Below are 14,285 nucleotides of genomic sequence, written 5' to 3' on the forward strand. Positions count from 1 at the left end.
TCGGTTGCGAAGAGACCGAATTCCCAGTGGAAGACTATAGGGGGAAGATCGTTGTGGTTCCCTACTTTCACAAGGCGTCACATGGGATAAAAGAATGTGGCTCAAATATTTGTGTTGCGAAGTGGCCGCATTCCCAGTGGAAGAGGATAGGAGGAAGATCGATGTGGTCACCTACTTTCACAATACGTCACATGAGCTGATAAAAAGGGGCTCGAAAATTTGTGTTGGGAAAACCCGCATGCCCAGTGGAAGAGCATAGGATGAAGATCGATGTGGTCTCCTACTTTCACAACACGTCACATAGGCGGAAATAAGTGGCTCAAAAATTTGCGCTGGGAAAAGCCCGCATGCCATGTGGAAGAGGATAGGAGGAAGATCAATGTGGCCCCTTGTTTCACAAGACGTCAAATGGGTTGAAAAAAGTGGCTCGAAAATTTGCGTTGGAAAAAGCCCGCATGCTCAGTGGAAGAGGATTGAAGGAAGATCGATGTGGTCCCCTGCTTTCACAAGATGTCAAATGGGCTGAAAAAAGTGGCTCAAAAGTTTGCTTTGGGCAAAGCCCGCGTGCCCAGTGGAAGAGGATAGAAGGAACAGCGATGTGGCCCCCTGCTTTCACAAGATGTCACAAGGGTTAAAAAAAGTGGCTAAAAAGTTTGCGTTTTTGGAAAGCCGAAATTCCCAGAGGAAGAGGATAGGAGGACGGTCGATGTGGTCTCCTACTTTCAACAGACGCCACATGGGCTGAAAAAAGTGGCTCAAAAAATTTGCGTTGCGAAAAGCCTGCTTGCTCAGTGGAAGAGTACAGGAAGAAGATCAATGTGGTTCCCTGCTTTCACAAGATGTCACATGGGCTTAAAAAAAATTTGCGTTTTAGGAAAGCCCACATGCTCAGTGGAAGAGGATAGGAGGAAGATCGACGTGGTCCCCAACTTTCACAAGACGTCTCATGGGCTGAAAAATGTGGCTCAAAAATTTGCGTTGGGAAAAGCCCGCAGGCACAGTGGAAGAGGATTGGAGGAATATTGATGTGGTCCTCTACTTTCACAATGCGTCACATGAGCTGAAAAAAGGGGTTCGAAAATTTGCGTTGGGAAAAGCCCGCATGCCCAGTGGAAGAGGGTAGGAGGAAGATCGATGTGGTCTCCTACTTTTACAACATGCCACATGGGCGGAAATAAGTGGCTCAAAAATTTGCATTGGGAGAAGCCCGCATGTTCATTGGAAGAGGATAGGAGAAAGATCAATGGGGTCCCCTACTTTCACAAGGTGCCACAAGGGATCAAAAAAGTGGCTCAAAAATTTGCATTGCGAAGAGACCGCATGCCCAGTGGAAGAGGATAGGAGGAAGATCGATGTCGTCCCCTACTTTCACAAGACGTTACATGGGCTGAAAAATCTGGCTCAAAATTGTGCGTTGCGAAGAGACCGCATGCCCTGTGGAAGAGGATAGGAGGTAGATCGACGTGGTCCCCTACATACACAAGGCGTCACACAAGCTGAAAAAAGTGGCTCAAAAATTTGCGTTGCGAAGAGACCGCATGCCCAGTGGAAGAGAATAGGAGGAAGATCGATGTGGTCCCCCACTTTCACAAAATGTCACATGGGATAAAAAAAGTGGCTCAAAAATTCGCGCTGCGAAGAGACCGCATGCCCAGTGGAAGATGATAGGAGGAAGATCGATGAGGTCCCCTACTTTCACAAGGCGTCACAAGGGATAAAAAAACAGCTCAAAAATTCGCGATGAGAAGAGACCACATGGCCAGTGGAAGAGGATAGGAGGAAGATCGATGTGGTCCCCTACTTTCACAAGGCGTCACATGGGATAAAAAATGTGGCTCAAAAATTTGCGTTGCGAAGAGACCGCATGCCCAGTGGAAGAGGATAGGAGGAAGATAGATGTGGTCCCCTATTTTCAAAAGGCGTCACATGGGATAAAAAATTGGCTCAAAAATTTTCGTTGCGAAGAGACCGCATGCCCAGTGGAAGAGGTAAGGAAGATGATCGTTGAGGTTCCCTACTATCACTAGACGTTACATGCGCTGAAAAAAGTGGCTCAAAAATTTGCGTTGCGAAGAGACAGCATGCCCATTGGAAGAGGATAGGAGGAAGATCGATATGTTCCCATGCTTTCACAAAACGTCACATGAGATAAAAAAGTGGCTCAAGAAGTGGTGTTCCAAAGAGACCGCATTTCCAGTGGAAGAGGATAGGAGGAAGATCGGTGTGGTCCCCTACTTTCACAAGGCGTTACATGGGATAAAAAAGTGGCTCAAAAACTTGCGAAGAGACCGAATGCCCAGTGGAAGAGGATAGGAGGAAGATCGTTGTGGTCCCCTACTTTCACAAGGCGTCACATGGGATAAAAGAATGTGGCTCAAAAATTTGTGTTGCGAAGAGGCCGCATGCCCAGTGAAAGAGGATAGGAGGAATATCGATGTGGTTCCCTACTTTCACAAGGCGTCACATGGGATAAAAAAAGTGCCTCAAAAATTTGGTGTTGCGAAGAGACCGCATGCCCAGTGGAAGAGGAAAGGAGAAAGATCGATGTGGTCCCCTACCTTCACAAGTCGTCACATGGCATAAAAAAAGTGGCTCAAAAATTTGCGTTGCGGAGAGACCGCATACCCAGTGGAAGAGGTAAGGAAGAAGATCGATGAGGTTCTCTACTATCACTAGACGTTACATGCGCTGAAAAAAGTGCCTCAAAAATTTGCGTTGCGAAGAGACAGCATGTCCAGCGGAAGAGGATAGGAGGAAGATCGATATGTTCCCATACTTTCACAAGGCGTCACATGGGATAAAAAAGTGGCTCAAAAATTTGTGTTGCGAAGAGACCGCATGCCAAGTGGAAGAGCATAGGAGGAAGATCGATGTGGTCCCCTACTTTGACAAGGCGTCACATGAGATTAAATATTGTGGCTCAAAAATTTGCGTTGGGAAGAGACCGCATGCCCAGTCTAAGAGAATTGGAGGAAGATCGATTTGGTCCTCTACTTTCACAAGGCGTCACATGGGCTGAAAAAAGTGGCTCAAAAATTTGTGTTGCGAAGAGACCGCATGTCCAGTGGAAAAGGATAGGAGGAAGGTCGATGTGGTCCCCTACTTTCACAAGGCGTCACATGGGATAAAAAAGTTGCTCAAAAATAAGCGTTGCGAAGAGACCGCATGCCCAGTGGAAGAGGATAGGAGGAAGATCGATGTGGTCCCCTTCTTTCACAAGGCGTCTCATGGGATAAAGAAAGTGGCTCAAAAATTTGCGTTACGATGAGACCGCATGCCAAGTGGAAGAGCATATGAGGAAGATCGATGTGGTCCCATACTTTCACAAGGCGTCACATGAGACTAAATAATGTGGCTCAAAAATTTGCGTTGGGAAGAGACCGCATGCCCAGTGTAAGAGAATAGGAGGAAGACCGATGTGGTCCTCTACTTTCACAAGGCGTCACATGGGCTGAAAAAAGTGGCTCAAAAATTTGTGTTGCGAAGAGACCGCATGCCCAGTGGAAGAGGATAAGAGGAAGGTCGATGTGGTCCCCTACTTTCACAAGATGTTGCATGGGCTGAAAAAAGTTGCTCAAAAATTAGCGTTGCGAAGAGACCGCATGCCCAGTGGAAGAGGATAGGAGGAATATCGATTAGGTTCCTCTCTTTCACAAGGCGTCACATGGGATCAAAAAATGTGGCTCAAAAATTGCCGTTGCAAAGAGACCGCGTGCCCAGTGGAAGAGGATACGAGGAAAGTCGATGTGGTCCCCTACATTCACAAGACGTTACAAGGGCTGAAAAAAGTGGCTAAAAAATTTGTGTTGCGAAGAGACCGCATGCCCAGTGGAAGAGGATAGGAGGAAGATCGATGTGGTCCCCTACTTTCACAAGGCGTCACATGGGATAAAAAAGTGGCTAAAAACTTTGCGTTGCAAAGAGACCGCATGCCCAGTGGAAGAGCATAGGAGGAAGATCGATGTGGTCACCTACTTTCACAATACGTCACACGAGCTGATAATAAGGGGCTCGAAAATTTCTGTTGAGAAAACCCGCATGCCCAGTGGAAGAGCATAGGATGAAGATCGATGTGGTCTCCTACTTTCACAACACGTCACATAGGCGGAAATAAGTGGCTCAAAAATTTGCGCTGGGAAAAGCCCGCATGCCATGTGGAAGAGGATAGGAGGAAGATCAATGTGGCCCCTTGTTTCGCAAGACGTCAAATGGGTTGAAAAAATTGGCTCGAAAATTTGCGTTCGGAAAAGCCCGCATGCCCAGTGGAAGAGGATAGGAGTAAGATTAATGTGGTCTCCCACTTTCATAACCCGTCACATGGGCGGAAATAAGTGGCTGAAAAATTTGCGTTGGAAAAAGCCGGCATGCACAGTGGAAGAGGATTGAAGGAAGATCGATGTGGTCCCCTGCTTTCACAAGATGTCAAATGGGCTGAAAAAAAGTGGCTCAAAGGTTTGCTTTGGTCAAAGCCCGCGTGCCCAGTGGAAGAGGATAGGAGGAACAGCGATGTGGCCCCCTGCTTTCACAAGATGTCACAAGGGTTGAAAAACGTGGCTAAAAAATTTGCGTTTTTGGAAAGCCCAAATTCCCAGTGGAAGAGGATAGGAGGACGGTCGATGTGGTCTCCTGCTTTCAACAGACGCCACATGGGCTGAAAAAAGTGGCTCAAAAATTTTGCGTTGCGAAAAGCCTGCTTGCTCAGTGGAAGAGTATAGGAAGAAGATCAATGTGGTTCCCTGCTTTCACAAGATGTCACATGGGCTTAAAAAGTGGCTCAAAATTTGCGTTTTAGGAAAGCCCACATGCCCAGTGGAAGAGGATAGGAGGAAGATCGACGTGGTCCCCTACTTTAACAAGACGTCTCATGGGCTGAAAAAAGTGGCTCAAAAATTTGCGTTGGGAAAAGCCCGCAGGCAAGTGGAAGAGGATTGGAGGAGTATTGATGTGGTCCTCTACTTTCACAACGCGTCACATGAGCTGAAAAAAGGGGTTCGAAAATTTGCGTTGGGAAAAGCCCGCATGCCCAGTGGAAGAGGGTAGGAGGAAGATCGATGTGGTCTCCTACTTTTACAACATGCCACATGGGCGGAAATAAGTGGCTCAAAAATTTGCATTGGGAGAAGCCCGCATGTTCATTGGAAGAGGATAGGAGAAAGATCAATGTGGTCCCCTACTTTCACAAGGTGCCACATGGTATAAAAAAATTGGCTCAAAAATTTGCATTGCGAAGAGACCGCATGCCCAGTGGAAGAGGATAGGAGGTAGATCGACGTGGTCCCCCACTTTCACAAAACGTCACATGAGATAAAAAATGTGGCTCAAAAATTTGCGTTGCGAAGATACCGCATGCCCAGTGGAAGAGGGTAGGAGGAAGATCGATGTGGTACCCTACTTTCACAAGACGTTACATGGGCTGAAAACGTGGCTCAAAAATTTGCGTTGCGAAGATACCGCATGCCCAGTGGAAGAGGATAGGAGGAAGATAGATGTGGTCCCCTATTTTCAAAAGGCGTCACATGGGATAAAAAATTGGCTCAAAAATTTTCGTTGCGAAGAGACCGCATGCCCAGTGGAAGAGGTAAGGAAGATGATCGTTGAGGTTCCCTACTATCACTAGACGTTACATGCGCTTAAAAAAGTGGCTCAAAAATTTGCGTTGCGAAGAGACAGCATGCCCAGTGGAAGAGGATAGGAGGAAGATCGATATGTTCCCATGCTTTCACAGGGCGTCACATGGGATAAAAAAGTGGCTCAAAAATTTGTGTTGCGAAGAGACCGCATGCCCAGTGGAAGAGGATAAGAGTAAGATCGGTGTGGTCCCCTATTCTCACAAGGTGTCACATGGGATAAAAAATTGGCTCAAAAATTTCCGTTGCGAAGAGACCGCATGCCCAGTGGAAGAGGTAAGGAAGATGATCGATGAGGTTCCCTACTATCACTGGGCGTTACATGCGCTGAAAAAAGTGGCTCAATAATTTGCGTTGCGAAGAGACAGCATGCCCAGTGGAAGAGGATAGGAGGAAGATCGATATGTTCCCATACTTTCACAAGGCGTCACATGGGATAAAAAAAGTGTCTCAAAAATTTGTGTTGCGAAGAGACCGCATGCCCAGTGGAAGGGGATAGGAGGAAGATCGATGTGGTCCCCTACTTTCACAAGGCGTCACATGGGCTGAAAAAAGTGGCTCAAAACTTTGTGTTGCGAAGAGACCGCATGCCCAGTGGAAGAGGATAGTAGGAAGATCGATTAGGTCCCCTACTTTCACAAGGCGTCACATGGAATAAAAAAATGTGGCTCAAAAATTTCTGTTGCGAAGAAACCGCATGCCCAGTGGAAGAGGATACGAGGAATATCGATGTGGTCCCCTACATTCACAAGACGTTACATGGGCTGAAAAAAAGTGGCTAAAAAATTTGCATTGGGAAAAGCCCGCATGCCATGTGGAAGAGGACAGGAGGAAGATCAATGTGGCCCCTTGTTTCACAAGACGTCAAATGGGCTGAAATAACTGGCTCAAAAATTTGCGTTGGAAAAAGCCCGCATGCCCAGTGGAAGAGGATTGGAGGAAGATCGATGTCGTCCCCTGCTTTCACAAGATGTCAAATGGGCTTAAAAAACTGGCTCAAAAATTTGCTTTGGGCAGAGCCCGCGTGCCCAGTGGAAGAGTATAGGAAGAAGATCGATGTGGTTCCCTGCTTTCACAAGATGTCACATGGGCCTAAAAAGTGGCTAGAAATTATCGTTTTAGGAAAGCCCACATGCCCAGTGGAAGAGGATAGGAGGAAGATCGATGTGGTCTCCTATTTTCACAAGGTGTCATATGGGATAAAAAATTGGCTCAAAAATTTTCGTTGCGAAGAGACCGCATGCCCAGTGGAGGAGGTAAGGAAGATGATCGATGAGGTTCCCTACTATTACTGGACGTTACATGCGCTGATAAAAAGTGGCTCAAAAATTTGCGTTGCGAAGAGACAGCATGCCCAGTGGAAGAGAATAGAAGGAAGATCGATATGTTCCCATACTTTCACAAGGCGTCACATGGGATAAAATAAGTGGCTCAAAAATTTGTGTTGCGAAGAGACCGCATGCCCAGTGGAAGAGGATAAGAGTAAGATCGATGTGGTCCCCTACTTTCTGAATGCGTTATATGGGATAAAAAAGTGGCTCGAAAATTTGCGTTTTAAAAAAGCCGACATGCCCAGTGGAAGAGGATAGGATGAAGATCGATGTGGTTCCCTACCTTCACAAGACGTCACATGGGATAAAAAAAAGTGGCTCAAAAACTTGCGTTGCGAAGAGACCGAATGCCCAGTGGAAGAGGATAGGGGGAAGATCGTTGTGGTCCCCTACTTTCACAAGGCATCACATGGGATAAAAGAATGTGGCTCAAAAATTTGTGTTGCGAAGAGGCAGCATGCCCAGTGGAAGAGGATAGGAGGAATATCAATGTGGTTCCCTACTTTCACAATGCGTCACATGGGATAAAAAAAAGTGGCTCAAAAATTTGCGTTGCGAAGAGACCGCATGCCCAGTGGAAGAGCATAGGAGGAAGATCGATGTGGTCTCCTAAATTCACAACACGTCACATGGGCGGAAATAGGTGGCTCAAAAATTTGCGTTGGGAAAAGCCCGCATGCCATGTGGAAGAGGATAGGAGGAAGATCAATGTGGCCCCTTGTTTCACAAGACGTCAAATGGGCGGAAATAACTGGCTCAAAAATTTGCGTTGGAAAAAGCCCGCATGCCCAGTGGAAGAGGATTGGAGGAAGATCGATGTGGTCCCCTGCTTTCACAAGATGTCAAATGGGCGTAAAAAAGTGGCTCGAAAATTTGCTTTGGGCATAGCCCGCGTGCCCATTAGAAGAGTATAGGAAGAAGATCGATATGGTTCCCTGCTTTCACAAGATGTCACATGGGCTTAAAAAGGTGGCTTAAAATTTGCGTTTTAGGAAAGCCCACATGCCCAGTGGAAGAGGATAGGAGGAAGATCGATGTGGTCCCCTATTTTCACAAGGTGTCACATGGGATAAAAATTGGCTCAAAAATTTTCTTTGCGAAGAGACTGCATGCCCAGTGGAAGAGGTAAGGAACATGATCGATGAGGTTCCCTACTCTCACTGGACGTTACATGCGCTGAAAAAAAGTGGCTCAAAAATTTGCGTTGCGAAGAGACAGCATGCCCAGTGGAAGAGGATAGGAGGAAGATCGATATGTTCCCATACTTTCACAAGGCGTCACATGGGAAAAAAAAGTGGCTCCAAAATTTGTGTTGCGAAGAGACCGCATGCCCAGAAGAAGAGGATAAGAGTAAGATCGATGTGGTCCCCTACTTTCTCAAGGCGTTATATGGGATAAAAAAGGGGCTCAAAAATAAGCGTTGCGAAGAGACCGCATGCCCAGTGGAAGAGGATAGGAGGAAGATCGATGTGGTCCCCTACTTTCACAAGGCGTCTCATATAATAAAAAAAGTGGCTCAAAAATTTGCGTTACGATGAGACCGCATGCCAAGAGGAAGAGCATAGGAGGAAGATCGATGTGGTCCCCTACTTTGACAAGGCGTCACATGAGATTAAATATTGTGGCTCAAATATTTGTGTTGCGAAGAGACCGCATGCCCAGTAGAAGAGGATAGGAGGAAGGTCGATGTGGTCCCCTACTTTCACAAGATGTTGCATGGGCTGAAAAAAGTTGCTCAAAAATTAGCGTTGCGAAGAGACCGCATGCCCAGTGGAAGAGGATAGGAGGAAGATCGATTAGGTCCCTTACTTCCACAAGGCGTCACATGGGATCAAAAAATGTGGCTCAAAAATTGCCGTTGCGAAGAGACCGCATGCCCAGTGGACGAGCATAGGAGGAAGATCGATGTGGTCTCCTACTTTCACAACACGTCACATGGGCGGAAATAAGTGGCTCAAAAATTTGAGTTGGGAAAAGCCCGCATGCCATGTGGAAGAGGATAGGAGGAAGATCAATGTGGCCCCTTGTTTCACAAGACGTCAAATGGGTGGAAATAACTGGCTCAAAAATTTGCGTTGCAAAAAGCCCGCATGCCCAGTGGAAGAGGATTGGAGGAAGATCGATGTGGTCCTCTGCTTTCACAAGATGTCAAATGGGCTTTAAAAAGTGGCTCGAAATTTGCTTTGGGCAAAGCCCGCTTGCCCAGTGGAAGAGTATAAGAAGAAGATCGATGTGGTTCCCTGCTTTCACAAGATGTCACATGGGCTTTAAGAAGTGGCTTAAAATTTGCGTTTTAGGAAAGCCCACATGGCCAGTGGAAGAGGATAGGAGGAAGATCTATGTGGTCCCCTATTTCCACAAGGCGTCACATGGGATAAAAAATTGGCTCAAAAATTTTCGTTGCGAAGAGACCGCATGCCCAGTGGAAGAGGTAAGGAGGATGATCGATGAGGTTCCCTACTATCACTGGACGTTACATGCGCTGAAAAAAAGTGGCTCAAAAATTTGCGTTGCGAAGAGACGGCATGCCCAGTGGAAGAGGATAGAAGGAAGATCGATATGTTCCCATACTTTCACAAGGCGTCACATGGGATAAAAAAAGTGGCTCAAAAATTTGTGTTGCGAAGAGACCGCATGCCAAGTGGAAGAGGATAAGAGTAAGATCGATGTGGTCCCCTACTTTCTCAAGGCGTTATAAGGGAAAAAAAAGTGGCTCGAAAATTTGCGTTGCGAAGAGACAGCACGCCCAGTGGAAGATGATAGGCGGAAAATCGATGTGGTCCCCTACTTTCACAAATCGTCACATGAGATGAAAAAGTGGCTCAAGAAGTTGTGTTGCAAAGAGACCGCTTGCCCAGTAGAAGAGGATAGGAGGAAGATCGATGAGGTGCCCTACTTTCACAAGGCGTTACATGGGATAAAAAAGTGGCTCAAAAACTTTCGGTTGCGAAGAGACCGAATGCCCAGTGGAAGAGTATAGGGGGAAGATCGTTGTGGTTCTCTACTTTCACAAGGCGTCACATTGGATAAAAGAATGTGGCTCAAATATTTGTGTTGCGAAGTGGCCGCACGCCCAGTGGAAGAGGATAGGAGTAAGATCGATGTGGTCCCCTACTTTCACAAGACGTTGCATTGGCTGAAAAAAGTGGCTCAAATATTTGCGTTGGTAAAAGCCCGTATGCCCATTGGAAGAGGATAGGAGGAAGATCGATGTGGTCTCCTACTTTTACAACATGTCACATGGGCGGAAATAATTGGCTCAAAAATTTGCGTTGCGAAGAGAGAGCATGTCCAGCGGAAGAGGATAGGAGGAAGATCGATGTGGTCCGCTACTTTCACAAGAGGTTGCATTGGCTGAAAATAGTGGCTCAAAAATTAGCGTTGCGAAGAGACCGCATGCCCAGTGGAAGAGGATAGGAGGAAAATCGATGTGGTCCCCTACATTCACAAGGCGTCACATGAGATAAAAAAGGGGGTCAAAAATTTGCGTTACGATGAGACCGCATGCCAAGTGGAAGAGCATAGGTGGAAGATCGATTAGGTCCCCTACTTTCATGAGGCGTCACATGGGATCAAAAAATGTGGCTCAAAAATTGCCGTTGCGAAGAGACCGCATGCCCAGTGGAAGAGGATTGGTGGAAGATCGATGTGGTCCCCTGCTTTCACAAGATGTCAAAAGGATTAAAAAGTGGCTCGAAAATTTGCTTTGGGCAAAGCCCGCGTGCCCAGTGCAAGAGTATAGGAAGAAGATCGATGTGGTTCCCTGCTTTCACAAGATGTCACATGGGCCTAAAAAAGTGGCTTAAAATTTGCGTTTTAGGAAAGGCCACATGGCCATTGGAAGAGGATAGGAGGAAGATCGATGTGGTCCCCTATTTTCACAAGGTGTCACATGGTATAAAAAATTGGCTCAAAAATTTTCGTTGCGAAGAGACAGCATGCCCAGTGGAAGAGGATAGGAGGAATATTGATATGTTTCCATACATTTAAAGGCGTCACATGGGATAAAAAAAGTGGCTCAAAAATTTGTGTTGCGAAGAGACCGCATGCCGAGTGGAAGAGGATAAGAGTAAGATCGATGTGGTCCTCTACTTTCTCAAGGCGTTATATGGGTTAAAAAAAGTGGCTCGAAAATTTGCGTTGCGAAGAGACAGCACGCCCAGTGGAAGATGATAGGCGGAAAATCGATGTGGTCCCCTACTTTCACAAATCGTCACATGAGATAAAAAAGTGGCTCAAGAAGTTGTGTTGCAAAGAGACCGCATGCCCAGTGGAAGAGGATAGGAGGAAGTACGATGTGGTGCCCTACTTTCACAAGATGTTGCATGGGCTGAAAAAAGTGGCTCAAAAATTAGCGTTGCGAAGAGACCGCATGCCCAGTGGAAGAGGATAGGAGGAAGATCGTTGTGGTCCCCAACTTTCACAAGGCGTCACATGTGATAAAAAAGTGGCTAAAAAATTTGTCTTGCGAAGAGACCGCGTGCCCAGTGGAAGAGGATACGAGGAATGTCGATGTGGTCCTCTACATTCACAAGACGTTACATGGGCTGAAAAAAGTGGCTAAAAAATTTGTCTTGCGAAGAGACCGCATGCCCATTGGAAGAGCATAAGAGGAAGGTGGATGTGGTCCACTACGTTCACAAGACGTTGCATTGGCTGAAAAAAAGTGGCTCAAAAATTAGCGTTGCGAATAAACCGCATGCCCAGTGGACGAGGGTAAGAGGAAGATCGATGTGGTCCCCTACTTTCACAAGGCGTCACATGGGATAAAAAAGTGGCTAAAAAATTTGCGTTACGATGATACCGCATGCCAAGTGGAAGAGAATAGGAGGAAGATCGATGTGGTCCCTTACTTTCACAAGGCGTCACATGGGCTGAAAAAAGTGGCTCAAAAATATGCGTTGGGAAGAGACCGCATGCCCAGTGTAAGAGAATAGGAGGAAGATTGATGTGGTCCTCTACTTTCACAAGGCGTCACATGGGCTGAAAAAAGTGGCTCAAAAATTTGTGTTGCGAGGAGACCGCATGCCCAGTGGAAAAGGATAGGAGGAAGGTCGATGTGGTCCCCTACATTCACAAGATGTTGCATGGGCTGAAAAAAGTTGCTCAAAAATTAGCGTTGCGAAGAGACCGCATGCCCAGTGGAAGAGGATAGGAGGAAGATCGATGTGGTTCCCTACTTTCACAAGGCGTCACATGGGATAAAAAAGTAGCTAAAAACTTTGCGTTGCGAAGAGACCGCATGTCCAGTCGAAGACGATAGCAGGAAGATCGATGTGGTCTCCTACTTTCACAACACGTCACATGGGCGGAAATAAGTGGCTCAAAAATTTGCGTTGGGAAAAGCCCGCATGCCATGTGGAAGAGGATTGGAGGAAGATCGATGTGGTCCCCTGCTTTCACAAGATGTCAAATGGGCTTAAAAAAGTGGCTCGAAAATTTGCTTTGGGCAAAGCCCGCGTGCCCAGAGGAAGAATATAGGAAGAAGATCGATGTGGTTCCCTGCTTTCACAAGATGTCACAAGGGCTTAAAAAGTGGCTTAAAATTTGCGTTTTAGGAAAGCCCACATGCCCAGTGGAAGAGGATAGGAGGAAGATCGATGTGGTCCCCTATTTTCACAAGGTGTCACATGGTATAAAAAATTGGCTCAAAAATTTTCGTTGCGAAGAGACAGCATGCCCAGTGGAAGAGGATAGGAGGAATATCGATATGTTTCCATACATTTAAAGGCGTCACATGGGATAAAAAAGTGGCTCAAAAATTTGTGTTGCGAAGAGACCGCATGCCGAGTGGAAGAGGATAAGAGTAAGATCGATGTGGTCCCCTACTTTCTCAAGGCGCTATATGGCATAAAAATCTGGGTCAAAAATTAGCGTTGCGAAGAGACCGCATGCCGAGTGGAAGAGGATAGGAGGAAGATCGATGTGGTCCCCTACTTGCACAAGGCGTCACATTGGATAAAAAAAGTGGCTCAAAAATTTGCGTTGCGAAGAGACCGCATGCTCAGTGGAAGAGCATAAGAGGAAGATCGATGTGGTCTCCTACTTTCACAACACGTCACATGGGCGGAAATAAGTGGCTCAAAAATTTGCGTTGGGAAAAGCCCGCATGCCATGTGGAAGAGGATTGGAGGAAGATCGATGTGGTCCCCTGCTTTCACAAGATGTCAAATGGGCTTAAAAAAGTGGCTCGAAAATTTGCTTTGGGCAAAGCCCGCGTGCCCAGCGGAAGAGTATAGGAAGAAGATCGATGTGGTTCCCTGCTTTCACAAGATGTCACAAGGGCTGAAAAAGTGGCTTAAAATTTGCGTTTTAGGAAAGCCCACATGCCCAGTGGAAGAGGATAGGAGGAAGATCAATGTGGTCCCCTATTTTCACAAGGTGTCTCATGGGATAAAAAAAGTGGCTCAAAAATTTGCGTTGCGAAGAGACCGCATGCCCAGTGTAAGAGAATAGGAGGAAGACCGATGTGGTCTTCTACTTTCACAAGGCGTCACATGGGCTGAAAAAAGTGGCTCAAAAATTTGTGTTCCGAAGAGACCGCATGCGCAGTGGAAGAGGATAGGAGGAAGATCGATTAGGTCCCATACTTTCAAAATGGTCACATGGGATAAAAAAATCTGGCTCAAAAATTTGCGTTGCGAAGAGACCGCATGCCCAGTGGAAGAGGATACGAGTAATGTCGAGGTGGTCCTCTACATTCACAAGACGTTACATGGGCTGAAAAAAGTGGCTAAAAAATTTGTCTTGCGAAGAGACCGCATGCCCAGTGGAAGAGGATACGAGGAATGTCGATGTGGTCCTCTACATTCACAACACGTTACATGGGCTGAAAAAAGTGGCTAAAAAATTTGTCTTGCGAAGAGACCGCATGCCCAGTGGAAGAGCATAAGAGGAAGGTGGATGTGGTCCACTACTTTCACAAGACGTTGCATTGGCTGAAAAAAGTGGCTCAAAAATTAGCATTGCGAATAGACCGCATGCCCAGTGGACGAGGATAGGAGGAAGATCGATGTGGTCCCCTACATTCACAAGGCGTGATGTGGGATAAAAAAGTGGCTCAAAAATTTGCGTTACGATGAGACCGCATGCCAAGTGGAAGAGCATAGGAGGAAGATCGATGTGGTCCCCTACTTGCACAAGGCGTCACATGAGAATAAATATTGTGGCTCAAAAATTTGCGTTGGGAAGAGACCGCATGCCCAGTGTAAGAGAATAGGAGGAAGATTGATGTGGTCCTCTACTTTCACAAGGCGTCACATGGGCTGAAAAAAGTGGCTCAAAAATTTGTGTTGCGAAGAGACCGCATTACCAGTGGAAAAGGATA

The 14,285-nt window shown here is 46.5% G+C and overlaps 1 protein-coding gene across 3 annotated transcripts in view; it reads right to left on the reverse strand.

Moving 5' to 3' along the window:
- Nucleotides 1-14,285, reverse strand: part of LOC144123075 (uncharacterized) — a 408,139-nt gene that overhangs the window by 274,472 nt on the left and 119,382 nt on the right. The window lies entirely within an intron of this gene.

The sequence above is a fragment of the Amblyomma americanum genome, chromosome 3 (assembly GCF_052857255.1).
Source record: "Amblyomma americanum isolate KBUSLIRL-KWMA chromosome 3, ASM5285725v1, whole genome shotgun sequence".
Taxonomy (NCBI): Eukaryota; Metazoa; Arthropoda; class Arachnida; order Ixodida; family Ixodidae; genus Amblyomma; species Amblyomma americanum.